Source organism: Nerophis lumbriciformis, linkage group LG15 (assembly GCF_033978685.3).
Source record: "Nerophis lumbriciformis linkage group LG15, RoL_Nlum_v2.1, whole genome shotgun sequence".
In the NCBI taxonomy this organism is placed as follows: Eukaryota; Metazoa; Chordata; class Actinopteri; order Syngnathiformes; family Syngnathidae; genus Nerophis; species Nerophis lumbriciformis.
This window is the reverse complement of record NC_084562.2, coordinates 38,378,255-38,393,093: the sequence shown is the minus strand read 5'-3', so window position 1 is coordinate 38,393,093 and position 14,839 is coordinate 38,378,255. Positions and strand designations below refer to the sequence as shown.

The window sequence follows — 14,839 nt, the reverse complement described above, 5'->3', positions numbered from 1 at the left end:
CACAGTCTTTCTATTCATGTTTGCGCTAAAAGACAAGAAAATACAGTAAAGTTTATCATTGATCATTGTTTCTAATGTTATATTTAAATAAATACATTGTTAAATGGTGGTGTTGTCTGTTTCATTGCTACAAACTAGACAAGATATAGGGCAACATTAAATTGTGGGTGGACTTCTTGATTCGGCCCCCTGAATAGGCCAAGAGCTGCTAGAAAAATGTGTAAGGAACATTACATTTTAACAAACCAGAAAGTATCTTACTTGATTAAGCGAACGCAGCAGGAGCAGTTGTAGGCAAAAATCCAGGCAGTAGATGATGCTGCAAAACACACAAAATAGAAGATGGGACCAAGTTCCATACAGTCGCATAAGAAATTATGAACAGGTGCAAAATACATTAGTTGTCTGAACTGATGTAAACAGTGATTCAAATAATTTCTAATTCATTCATTTTAATTATAAAGATTGCAGATAGACACTTTACATTATACATTATATATGTAACAGTCACTGTTCTGCGTTGTGTCTTTTATAGTGATGCACAGGAGTTGAGTCGTGGAGGATTTATTCACCTTTTCTTTTTTTTGAATGGAAACAAAAACAGGGCGTCACACACAGTCCACAGTAAACAAGATCTCTCTCCACAGCTCCCAGCGTCATCAGTGCTCACTCAACTCAATTATTTATAATAATAATAATAATAATATAATAATAATAAATAAAATAATAATAACTAAAAAAAAGTAAATAAAGCATAAAATAGTCTCTAATAAATTAATTAAATAAAAAACAGTACATAAAATATATACATCAGCAAATAACAAAAATATATATTAAGAAAAAGGATCCTTAATATGTGCAGCAATATACCTAATTTTTCCCACTCACATCAACTCATTTTATATTTTTTTCTACAATTAACTATGCCAAAAAACTCATAACAGACATACCTTTTTTTTGAATGGATACAAAAACAACAGGGCGTCACACACTCCACAGTAAACAGGATCTCTCTCCACTAAAGAATAAAGAAAGAAATAATACACTGGCAAATGCAAGAAACACAGCGTTGTTTCTCTCAGGTCTTTATTGTAAGACTGCCAACATGAGAAAGTACAATAATACAAAATATGCACTTTTATAGTGTGTCCAAGAAGACACACAAACCACACCCATTCTGCTGAGTGTGAGCATGGTCCTAGTGCCCGCCACTCAGCCCCCCCCCCGAACACCCAGACAGCAAGTTATGGGGAAAACTAAAACCTCTCAGGGGGCCTCACTCGCCTGCCGTAACGGCTACAATGTCCATCCTGCGGAGGAGCAGGTGTACCTTGTGGGGCAGAAGAGATATCAGGGCCCGGTGGAGGCGAAGAACATTCAACCCTAACAGATCTTGGAGGGCGACCTCGGCGGGGGACTTGGCCCGGCAGTATTTCTTCACCTGCAACACAATGCGCCGGTTTAAGCCTGTCCAGAGAAACGCATTCCCTGCGCCCGCCCATATCCAGCACAAAGTTTTTAGGACCGCGTTCCAGCACCCTAAATGGGCCATCGTAAGGGGGTTGGAGGGGTGAACGGTGAGCGTCATGACGTACAAAGACAAAACGGGCAGACTTAAGCTCTGACGGCACAAACGACTTAGGGAAACAGTGGTGGACCGGGCCAGGAGCCAAGGACCCCCTCGACAAAAAGGGAAAAGGTCGCGGGGTGCAACCCTCAGGTAAAAATTCCCCTGGGACACGAAGTGGCTGACCGAACACTAATTCAGCGGGGGCCGCTGCGAGATCCTCTTTAGGGGCTGAGCGCAACCCGAGCATAACCCAAGGTAAGCGGTCAACCCAATTGCTATCAACGAGCGCCGCACGCAATGCTGCCTTAAGCGACCGGTGAAAACGTTCACATAAGCCGTTAGCTTGGGGATGGTAGGCTGTAGTACGGTGCACCTGCACACCCAAGGACTGCGCCAACGCTGACCAAAGCTCCGACACAAACTGGGATCCCCTGTCCGAGGTGATATCGGACGGCGTGCCAAAACGCGCAACCCAAGCTGACAGAAACGCGCGAGCAACGTCTATAGAGGCAGTGGAGGAAAGAGAAACTGCTTCTGGCCATCTGGTAGTACGATCTACCATCGTGAGCAAGTGCGTATAACCTTGCGACGAAGGGAGGGGGCCAACTAAGTCCACGTGCACGTGGTCAAACCGCCTGACCGGAATCGGAAATGGTTCGAGGGCCGTCTTAGTGTGCTGGTGGACCTTGGCGCGCTGACATGCCACGCATGCGGCTGCCCACTGCCTAACATCCTTCCTAAGGCCAGGCCAAACAAACTTGGCACCAACCAACTTGACGGAAGCCCGAACGCCAGGGTGCGACAGGGAGTGTATTGCGTCAAAAACCCGGCGGCGCCAGTCTACTGGGACAACCGGCCGAGGGCGGCCAATGGAAACATCGCAGAGGAGGGCGTGACTGCCATCCTGAACCCCCACCTCCTCGAGCACAAGCGCCGTACCTTCAGTTTTTAGTGCACGGATGTCGGGGTCGTCGGGCTGGTCAGCGGCCATTCCCGAAAAATCTAAACCGAGCTGCACGGGACACACGAGTACGCGTGAGAGACAGTCAGCCACAGGGTTGGCCTTACCGGCCACATGCTGAATGTCCGTAGTGAACTCGGAGATGGCCGACAAGTGACGCTGCTGACGGGCTGACCAAGGCTCTGTGACCTTTGACATGGCAAACGTCAGGGGTTTGTGGTCAACAAAAGCCGTGAAGGACCGACCTTCCAACAGAAAACGAAAATGGCGTGTTGCAAGATACAGTGCCAACAACTCTCGGTCAAATACACTATACTTCCGCTCGTTATCTCGCAGTTTACGACTGAAGAACGCAAGGGGCTGCCATACATTCGCCACCCGCTGCTCAACCACAGCACCCACGGCGACATCAGACGCGTCTGTTGTCAAAGCCACGGGTGCCGCGGAAACAGGGTGGGCGAGGAGAGCAGCCTCTGCGAGCGCGGATTTAGCCCTATGAAAAGCTTGGACTCGCTGAGGAGTCCATTCGATGGAATCGCTGGCCTTTTTGTTCCGTAAGGCACCATAAAGAGGCTGCAGGAGGTGGAGGAAGGAATCGATTATAAAAATTAATCATGCCCAAAAATTCCTGCAGAGCTTTGACAGTGTAGGGGCGAGGAAAACCTGCCACCACTTGCACTTTCGAAGGCAAAGGGATCGCACCCAGTGACGAAATACGGTGACCTAAAAAATCGATCTCTGACAGCCCAAACTGACATTTAGAAGGATTGACGATCAGGCCGTGCTCGTCTAGACGCGTGAACACTTGTGTTAGGTGTGCCTGGTGCTCCTCGGCTGAAGGACTCGCCACCAAAATGTCGTCGAGATAAACAAACACAAAATTGAGGCCATTAATCTCTGAAATGTTTGTGCTGCCCCCTTCAGGCCAAAAGGCATACGCAGGAACTCAAAAAGCCCAAACGGGGTTATTACTGCGGTCTTGGGCACGTCCTCAGCATGCACCGGCACCTGGTGATAACCACGAACTAAGTCTACCTTCGAGAAAATGGCGGCGCCAGCCAGGCGCGCCAAAAAGTCCTGGATGTGCGGAATAGGGTAGCGGTCGTGCGTTGTGATGTTGTTAAGGCGGCGAAAATCCCCACACGGCCGCCAGGAACTGTCTGACTTAGGCACCATGTGCAAAGGCGAGGCCCACGGGCTATTAGAACGCCTAACTATGCCTAAACGCTCCATAGTAGCAAACTCCTCTTTAGCAATGGTCGATTTAGCCGTGTCAAGACGGCGCGCGCGCGCAAAAACTGGCGGGCCCACCGTGGGAATGAAATGTTCAACACCGTGTTTAGTGTCCGCGGTAGAAAAAGCGGGAGTGATTAATGACGGAAAATCCGCCAGCAAACGCTGAAAAACGTCACCAGATACCAAATAATTAGCGTGTGTTAACGGTCCAAGTCCCCCCGCCTGACATGTAAAAGTTGAAAAAGACACAGCATCAATCAATCGGCGGTTAGCAATATCAACAAGCAGTCCATTAGCACACAGAAAATCCGCACCAATAATGGGGACCGTGATGGCGGCGATGACAAAATCCCACTGGAATTTGCGTCCATGGAAGCACACAGTCACCAACCTGGAGCCAAAAGTGTCGATTGACGAGCCGTTGGCGGCATTCAGCAGCGGCCCACATCCACCTGTCGCCTTGTCCGCGTCCGTGGCAGGTAACGGGCTGACTTGCGAACCGGAGTCCACCAGGAAACGTCTCCTTGACGATGAGTCGGCGATGAAGAGCAGCTCGCTTGCTTCGCCGGCGCCCACAGCCGCTACTGAACGCCGGCGTTGGAGTTTCCCGGGGCCGTGAAGGAGCATGGAGGAACACACCGTCGCGCTTTGGCGCCAAATCGTTGATGGAAGAAGCACTGGCTCGCTTCGCGCCTTTTCCGGGTAGCGACTCCCGTCACTACCGCTGGGTCCGCGTTCTCCATCGTCTGCAGGGGAGGCGCTTCTACGCTCTGCATGGCAAACCGTCTGGAAGCCAGAAGCACCCGGTCAGCTTCTTCAGCCAAGCCCCGGTAATCGCCGGAGGCCAAAGAAGTGGAGTTAGCTAGCACCGCACGGGCCGCAGGTGGTAGCTGCCGCAAGAAAAGATGCGGGAAAATGAACCCGCCCTCCTCGGAGCCCAGCAGCGACAGCATACTGTCCATTAAATCCACGGCGGTGCTATCGCCCAAACCCGGCAGGGAAAGAAGTCTATCTGCTCTCTCAGCGTCAGTTAGAGTAAATCTCCGAAGTAGAAGATTCTTTAGTGCAGCGTACTTGTCGCGCTGTGGAGGCGTTCGCAACAGCTGCATTGCGCGGCAAGTGGTCGCCTGGTCGAGGGCTGTTACGACCAAGTAATACCGGGAGTCGTCGCCGGCGATTCCTCGCAGGTGGAAAAGTGCCTCGATGTGCTAGAACCATGATGCCGGGTCGCTCTGCCAGAACTCCGGAAGCTTTGTCCCCGCGGGTAATGCAGGTTGCTGGAGTTGGGGCGACATGGCCGATGAAGACACTGCTTCCTCTTCTGCGTGAAACATTGTCGGGGTCACCAATGTGGCAAATGCAAGAAACACAGCGTTGTTTCTCTCAGGTCTTTATTGTAAGACTGCCAACATGAGAAAGTACAATAATACAAAATATGCACTTTTATAGTGTGCCCAAGAAGACACACAAACCACACCCATTCTGCTGAGTGTGAGCATGGTCCTAGTGCCCGCCACAACACACTCATATTAATACCACAGTGCCACACAGCAGCGGAGTTTTTGGCCCATGCGCAAACTCACGAGTAATAACTGCCGCTAGCTACTATTAAGCTAATCCACGTGGTTAGCTTAGTGCTACCGGCAGCATTTAGCATATAAAAGTCTGTTTTTTACAACAATTTAACACCCCTAATCTCGGAATTTAACCCGCATGCTTATCAACAAGTCACAAGACAGTGTGCATTCTTATAGAATACTTTAAGAGCGACAACCAAAAAGTTTATCAAAAAATAAAAGGAGATGAGACATAAAAAACGTGACTTACCAGTTCCGAGCATCGCATCAAGAAAAATACACAGCAAATAAACTTTACTTAACTACCATAACATATTCTGCCGAAATTGCTATTCTATTTTAAATAAAATAGCATTTTTTTTTACAGAATATAAAGTTAGCCACAAACATGTCCGTACTGCAGCAGTCAACAGGCTGGCGTCGTCCTTCTCTGACGTGACGAGACTCCCACGTTGACGACGGTTAGTCATATACTTGAGTAAAAAACTTTTTTCCCCCCCTAACGAGGACGGACGCCGCCATCTTCGTCCCTTTGTGTTTTCCCTCTCTCTCCTTGTCCCGCCCCTCCTCTCCTGTCATTCGCCAGGTATAATGTAATTTAGAAAAAGTTGCAATGTTGACTAATAAAACAAAGCTGTTTTTTTTTCTTTCAAACTGTCTTTGCTCAAAACATAATATTGAATCAAAATCAATGTTGTTATGAATTATTGACTTATCCAAGGTTCCGATTACTTCACATCAAATATTCATTAAGAAAAATATTTTTGGTGGAAGATTTTGCAAATTTGGTAAATAATTAACCCAAAAATGTTTATTTTGTTGTTTTCTTACTGTTCCGAAAATGAACCGAACTGTGACCTCTAAACCGATACGTACCGAACCAAAGTTTTTGTGTACTGTTACACCCTTAAGGTCTCCACATAAAAACATACTTTTTGACTGATTCCATTGAAAGTTCCCTTAATCCAGTCTTCAAATCCTTCAATACTTGAGTTGGGTGCCCTGTATTTACAAATGATCAATACATTTCTGCTTCTTTCATGACATATCTCAATGGTTATGCACTCTAAAACATTGTCAATAGCCAGTGACATGTTTTTTTACCGCCTTGTAATGGAAGTCCTTCATCACATACACAGTAACTCCGCCTCCATTCTTATTTACTCTATTAATATAATTGAGTTCATATCCTTCTCGTCCGAAGTCCATTCCTTTTTTTGTATCCATCCATGTCTCTGATACAGCGATAATTTTGAAGAGTTCTTTAAATTGTTCCAAAAATGATTTCCATCCATCCATCCATCCATTTTCTACCGCTTATTCCCTTCGGGGTCGCGGGGGGCGCTGGAGCCTATCTCAGCTACAATCGGGCGGAAGGCGGGGTACACCCTAGACAAGTCGCCACCTCATTGCAGGGCCAACACAGATAGACAGACAACATTCACACTCACATTCTAGGGCCAATTTTAGTGTTGCCAATCAACCTATCCCCAGGTGCATGTCTTTGGAGGTGGGAGGAAGCCGGAGTACCCGGAGGGAACCCACGCAGTCACGGGGAGAACATGCAAACTCCATACAGAAAGATCCCGAGCCTGAGATTGAACCCCAGACTTCTCAGCACCTTCGTATTGTGAGGCAGACGCACTAAACCCTCTTCCACCGTGCTTCATATTGTTAAAATTGGCATACAAGCTTCTGCAGTTAATATGAATAATTGACAGTTTGTTATTGGAATTAATGTTGGTGTTGTACTGAACTTCTGTATAATATAAACAATTATTGTCAATGTGAGAAAAAAATGTGTCTGGATCTATAACACTCTCCAATTCCGTGCTATTATGATCAATGCTGGAAAAGGTTATACATTCTCTGTCTGATTGATTATTGCTTGTTTGTGTCATGGTTGTGTTTAATTTTTCTATCGTTATTGATATTTATCCAGCTCTGCTATTTGCCTCATGACTATTACTCGTTCTTCCTCTGGTGTTCCATTTAGTTTAATAAATATTTTGCAGTTTGCTGTCCATGTTTGTTGTATTTTGCCTTGTTTTCTTAGGCTACGTGCTTTTCTGGCTATGTCTGCGTTTTTCTTTGTTAAATGTTCATTTATGTACACGTCTGTTCCTTTTAGCTTCCTCCCTTGTTTTAGTAATGCAGTTTTATATTTCGTATTGACGAACCTCATTATTATTACTGGTGCCGATCCATCCTTCTTCTTATGGAGTGGGTGAAGTGAATTGTGAAGTGAAGTGAATTATATTTATATAGCGCTTTTCTCTAGTGACTCAAAGCACTTTACATAGTGAAACCCAATATCTAAGTTACATTTAAACCAGTGTGGGTGGCACTGGGAGCAGGTGGGTAAAGTGTCTTGCTCAAGGACACAACAGCAGTGACTAGGATGGCGGAAGCGGGGATCGAACGTGTAACCCTCAAGTTGCTGGCACGGCCGCTCTACCAACCGAGCTATACCGCCCCAGGTGGTGGCAAGCTTCTACATTTGCCATGTCCATGAGTATACCCTTGGACTCCATGAACGTTGCAACTTGCCTCTCTGTGGAGATGTCCAAATTCCCGGGCTCCTCTCCACCATTGGCGGTCACCGCCCGAGCATATGAACGGGGCTTTATATTAAGCCCGGTCAGAATAACGTTGTTTATTCTTGTGTACTGTTCGAGCTCGTCCACTCGGTCCGTTAATTGTTCTACTTGTAGGTCTTTTGCGTCATTCTCGATGCGTAGAATTTTTACCAGCTGCATAATTGTCTGTTGGTACTGCTTGATAGCTGATACCTCTGCTGTTAAAAATTCAAGCGATCTCCTTATTTCCTCACCTTCATCAGGAGAGAGCACTTTCTTTGGTCCCATGTTGATCCTGGCTGCTGCGGGTGTTTACCGCCTCCGGCCTAGGCTGTCCCTGGTCCTGGTGAATGTCGTCTGACGCCCAAGACACAGATCTTCCGATGGGGTACCGTCCGGCCTGGCAAGCCTCCCGCTAGCCTCTCTCCTCTTTTGGGCCTCGCCGCTGTCACCTGTCGGTCTCGTCGCTGCGAGGTGGTCCGTAGCCGCTAGCCGCTAGCCAGGCCTCTCCCTCGCCGCCCTGCTGCCGTCACTCGCCGCCGCGAAAAAGCTGCCGGTCTCACCGCCGCAATGGTGGTCCCGCTGCTGCTTGATACTAGCTGGGCCTCTCCCTCGCTTCCCCGCTGCCGTCACTCGCCGCCGCCGTCACCTGCCGGTCCCGCCGTCGCGAGGTGGTCCCGTTGCTGCAAGCTGCTAGCCGGGCCTCTCCCTCGCCGCCGCCGTCTTCCGCAGGGTCCCTTCGCCGCTCCTGCCCACTAGCCTCTTGCTAGCCTCCTCTCTGTCCTCCTCTCTGTCTTCACTTCAGATTACACGCCATCTCTCCAAACTCAAAGTCTTTTTTGAAACTATAAGATCGTAAATGTGAAATTTCTTCGGAAAGCCACGCCACTTAGTCCGTCATTTTCTCCTCCCAGTATTGTGGGTGTGTTGGTGATCAGCATATGTTCTCATTATTAATGAAGAATCAGACACAAATTGGATTGCCACCCTTTTTTCTGCTCACTTAACAACCCAATCCATTTTGCACACGTTTAGTCGATCAGCTTTGCATGTGCTATCAAGTTTGCACAGGTTTTAGTCCACGCAAACATTCAGTAAATCAGGCCCTTAGTATATTAGACTCTAAGGGCCTGATTTACTCAGGTCCAAACACCAGGCGGTAATCAGCGTCTGCAAACAAAAAAATTGTGTTGGGTGTGTTGCGTGCAATCTACTAAGAGTGCGTGAGCAATTGAAAAGTGGTGCTGACAGCCTTATTCAAATAAGGATTTTGAGTGTACTAAACAGTGAATCACCACAGAGACACTCATTTACTGCACATTCATGTTATCATGCTCCTACCTGTGGAGTTTTGCAATGTTTTCAAACAAGCAGGGGACATCGACCCTTTTCATGGGCATTTTAGAAGCAGTCGTGCAGTGCATCTACATTGACACCACTTTTTTTCTTCTTTTTTTTTTTTACTGCTGACGGTTCATGGGTGGCTGCATTTACTCCACTCAAATTTAAAAAATGCATACTTGAAGTATTTTTCATTTGAGAAATATTTTATGAATATATATTTTATGTGAAAAAAACGAATGTCATTAAAAAATACTAAAAGATACCAAAACGCATCATTCAGCCCTTTAAGTCTTTGAGAGGCTATAAAATTATAAGATGATGTAGATAAGTAGAGGATATGCAACAGGTAAAATATGATGAACAAGAACAGAGTGGCTAGTGGAGGAAGATTATACAGGGGAGGAAAGCAAAAGGTTTTACAGAAACTGAAATCAAGGAGAAGAATCCCAACCATTAATTTGAAGTGTTGATGGGGAGTAATCAGCCAGTGCCTTCCCACCCGCACAGGTGGGATTGAAAACTGTCCTGTCAACTACGCACACCTGCAGCAATTAAGCAGGGAGTGGTTAGGTCCATAACAGAAAACAAAGGGGCGGTAACAAAAAAAAAACAAGACACAAAGGAAAAAAATATTATCTACTCCAACAACTGAACACCTAAATGGTAATGGTGGTAAAGGTAACACACAAGTGGAGGGAAATTGGTGTCACAATAGCGTGTGATAGAGATGCGCGGTTTGCGGACACAACCGCGGATTCGGCGGATTATCCGCGGATCGGGCGGATGAAATTTAAATAAATAAGATTTTATCCGCGCCGCGGGTCGGGTCGGGCGGATTAATGAGATATTTTTTATTTTATTTTTTTTTTTTTGCGGGTGGCAGTTAAACCAATTCGGAAATATATATACATAGTTAAATGTTGTTAGCCACATACGAAAAACGAGCAGCACTCTTTGAAACAGGCAATTATTTATCATCAGGCACCTGCAGCAGCCACAGGCACCTGCAGCACGCCACATCAGAAGAAGAAAAAAAAATGTCAACACCGGCAGCAAACGTGGTACGCGACAAACTAAAAAAGGGAATACTAAAGACCAGGGGAAAAAAAGGCCAGAAAAGTTCAGCGTGGACTCGTTTTTATGAGGTTGTAAATCAGGATGACAGCAATGCTGGCTACGTGAGTTGCAAGAGCTGCGACGCTGTGTACGTCTACGACAGTCATAAAACCGGGACATCGAACATGGTGCATGGTGCGAACAAAGGACTTCTTTCATTTAAGGTTTGTGATAAACCATCAAACTCATTCGTTAAAAGGACTCTATAGTAATATAAAGCAAATTTTTCTGGACATTATCATGCAAGAAAAGTTTATTTTTGGGACCGCGATCACCGCGTAATGATTTTTAAAGGTTGCATTACAAACATGTAACTGTCCCATGTGATCAGCCAGTGCGATTGGAAGTCCATGCTCAATTATTGCCTCCGTAAATAAAACTTCGGCATTTATCACATCCAAAGAATCTGTTTGGGCGACGAAAAACGTTGAAAGTTTTCCACTTGTATCGCTAGCAACGGCATTAGACTTGTGTTTTTTTGTCCCAACGTGGTCTTTTACATCGCTAATTCCTCCGTGTCCGATCGAAAAATCTTGTCTGCACAAGGTGCAATTCGTGTAGTTTTCACCCTTTTTTTTTTTAAATTAATGAAAAACCGTATTTTTTATCACTGCACCCGTAACCCGGAATAGGTTGATGAAAACCGTACGAATTACGGGAAAACCGGAGTAGTTGGCAGGTGCCTCACTAATGCCTTGCATCGTCTACATTAGATATAACGGGCGGGTGCGGGCGGATGGCGGGCGGATGCAGTTCTATTCAAACGTTACATCGGGTGGATGGCGGATGGTTGACGACTTTCTGATGCGGTTGCGGATGAAATATTTGCCTATCCGCGCATCTCTAGCGTGTGACACTCGTTTTTGAAATAATCCCGGTATGTACACTGGTAACTTGTTAAGTTAAGTTAAAGTTAAAGTACCAATGATTGTCACACACACACTAGGTATGGTGAAATGTGTCCTCTGCATTTGACCCATCCCCTTGTTCACCCCCTGGGAGGTGAGGGGAGCAGTGGGCAGCAGGAAACATTTTTGGTGATTTAACCCTCAATTCCAACCCTCGATGCTGAGTGCCAAGCAGGGAGGTCTTTGTCTTTGGTATGAACTGGGGTTTGAACTCACAACCTACCGATCTCAGGGCGGACACTCTAACCAGTAGGCCACTGAGTAGGTTATTGTTTATCCATCCATCCATCCATTTTCTACCGCTTGTTTATGTTATACATAAAATGTGCTGTCTTAAAATCCTTCAATTTTAGTGCCTTTTATTTAATGAAAAGCTCATTTGTATGTGCCCTGTAAACCAATGTATTCACAATGCGGATCACTCTTTTTGAATGATACTAATTGGATTAAGATTGATTTTATAATTGTTACCCCATACTTTAAGGACATAGGTAATGTAAGGGAGAACCAGGCAACAGTATACAAAAGATAGTTTTTTTTTCATTTAGCAGTTCTGTGACTTTAGATATTATTGCAAGAGATGTACATAGCTTTGCCTTGTTATTGTCATGATCCGTTACCCGGATCATGACATGATTTATGTTGGTTATGTTTCTGTTTTAGTCTGTTTCCTGGGTGTACACTCTTTCCCTGTTTACTGTTGGTTTCCATGGGCACTGATTCTCCTCACCTGTCTTAGTTTTGCAATTAGTGTTCCCACCAGGTGTTTTGGTTAATCACTCCCCTTTATAGTTTCCTGTCACCCAGCAGTAGTTGCTGGGTCAATGTTTTCTTTAGGCAACGTTTATGTTCTCCTGTTTTTTCTCCTCGCTGTAGTAAGTTTGTACGCACTAGCATTCCTTGTTTTTTCACCCTTGGTGACATTTTGTGTTTTCTTTGGCTCCATGCTTGCTCTTATCCTCAGTTTGTATCTTTGATCCTGCCTTAAAATAATTAAAACCTTAAATCTTACCTGCACGCCGCACCTGCTTGTCGTCTGTATTGGAAGGAACGCTACCAGCGCAGCAATGCGCCCCCCAAGACGTACCAGTTATAGTTGATATGGGGCTTCTAACTGAGCTTATTTTGTAAAAGTACTCCAAGAAATGTTATTGCATTCACTTTTTTTATCTGAGTATCATTTAATTTAAATTTTCTGCATACATTATTGGCACGATTTTCAAACACTATTCTATTTAGTTTTGTTTAAATTGAAAATTAACCTATTTGTATCAAACCACTTCTTTAACATCCGCCCTTAAGGCTCTGGATGCTGTGGGGCTGTCTTGGTTGACAAGACTCCAACCCTTGATGCTGAGGAAGCAGTGCCTGGGGAATCTGTGGTGGGATCTCCTATTTCTGGGGCTGAGGTTGCCAAGGTAGTTAAAAAGCTCCTCGGTGGCAAGGCCCCGGATGGATGAGCTCCAGCCGGAGTTCCTTAAGGCTCTGGATGCTGTGGGGCTGTCTTGGTTGACAAGACTCTGCAACATCGCGTGGACATCGGGGGCGGTACCTCTGGATTGGCAGACCGGGGTGGTGGTTCCTCCTCTCTTTAAGAAGGGGAAATGGAGGGTGTGTTCCAACTATCGTGGGATCGCACTCCTCAGCCTTCCCGGTAAGGTATATTCAGGTGTACTGGAGAGGAGGCTACGCCGGAGAGTCGAACCTCGGATTCAGGAGGGACAGCGTGGTTTTCGTCCTGGTCGTGGAACTGTGGACCAGCTCTATACTGTCGGCAGGGTCCTTGAGGGTGCATGGGAGTTTGCCCAACCAGTCTACATGTGCTTTGTGGACTTGGAGAAGGCATTCGACCGTGTCCCTCGGGAAGTCCTGTGGAGAGTGCTCAGAGAGTATGGGGTATCGGACTGTCTGATTGTGGCGGTCCGCTCCTTGTACGATCAGTGTCAGAGCTTGGTCCGCATTGCCGGCAGTAAGTCGGACACGTTTCCAGTGAGGGTTGGACTCCGCCAAGGCTGCTCTTTGTCACCGATTCTGTTCATAACTTTTTATGGACAGAATTTCTAGGCGCAGTCAAGGCGTTGAGGGTATCCGGTTTGGTGGCTGCAGGATTAGGTCTCTGCTCTCACTGGATCGGTTTGCAGCCGAGTGTGAAGCGACTGGGATGAGAATCAGCACCTCCAAGTCCGAGTACATGGTTCTCGCCCGGAAAAGGGTGGAGTGCCTTCTCCGGGTTGGGGAGGAGACCCTGCCCTAAGTGGAGGAGTTCAAGTACCTAGGAGTCTTGTTCACGAGTGGGGGAAGAGTGGATCGTGAGATCGACAGGCGGATCGGTGCGGCGTCTTCAGTAATGCGGACGCTGTATCGATCCGTTGTGGTGAAGAAGGAGCTGAGCCGGAAGGCAAAGTTCCCATCCTCACCTATAGTCATGAGCTTTGGGATATGACCGAAAGGACAAGATCACGGGTACAAGCGGCCAAAATGAGTTTCCTCCGCCAGGTGGCGGGGCTCTCCCTTAGAGATAGGGTGAGAAGCTCTGCCATCCGGGGGGAGCTCAAAGTAAAGCCGCTGCTCCTCCACATCGAGAGGAGCCAGATGAGGTGGTTCGGGCATCTGGTTAGGATGCCACCCGAACGCCTCCCTAGGGAGGTGTTTAGAGCACGTCCAACCGGTAGGAGGCCACGGGGAAGACCCAGGACAAGTTGGGAAGACTATGTCTCCCGGCTGGCCTGGGAACGCCTCGGGATCCCCCGGGAAGAGCTGGATGAAGTGGCTGGGGAAAGGAAAGTGTGGGCTTCCCTGCTTAGGCTGCTGCCCCCGCGACCCGACCTCGGATAAGCGGAAGAAGATGGAAGAATGGATGGATGGACATTATTGGCACAATTTTCAAACACTATTCTATATAGTTTTGTTTAAATCGAAAATTAACCTATTTGTATCAAACCACTTCTTTAACAATAATTGTTTGTTTTTTTATTGTATCTGTTAACGTTCCTAGATTGTTACCACAACTAAGTATTTTGGTGTCATCAGCGAATAAAATCACATTTAATGTTTTTGAAACTAAACAAAGATCGTTACATAAAGAACAAAAAAAGGCCCAACACTGACCCCTGTGGACGCCCACGGGTCACTGTCAGCAGCTGGGAATCAGTGCCATTGATGTGGACATACTGGGATCGGTTCTTCAGATGAGAGCCAAGAACAGGCCACTCCTTTAATCCCATATCTGTACAATTTTTGGAGTAGCAATTAATGATTAACTGTATCAAAAGCTTTGGTGAGATCTAGGAACACACCATCAGGATATTGTTTATTGCGTATGGCATTTGATATTTTTTCTACAAGGTCCACTAATGCTAAAGTGGTGGTCCTATTGGATCTAAAACCATACTGCTGTTCACAAATAATATTTTTATTTTCTATATATTGAATAGTCGTTTAAGGAATATCTTCTCCAATATCTTGGAAAACTGTGACAGGATGGAAATGGGTCTGTAATGCGTGAATTCCTGTTTATCACCAGCCTTGTGAATAGGAATCACTTCTGC

General features: G+C 46.4%; 1 protein-coding gene across 3 annotated transcripts in view; it reads left to right on the top strand.

Moving 5' to 3' along the window:
* LOC133616101 (SH3 and multiple ankyrin repeat domains protein 2-like) overlaps window positions 1-14,839 on the top strand; it is a 471,816-nt gene that overhangs the window by 193,620 nt on the left and 263,357 nt on the right. The gene's annotated exons all lie outside the window — the stretch shown is intronic.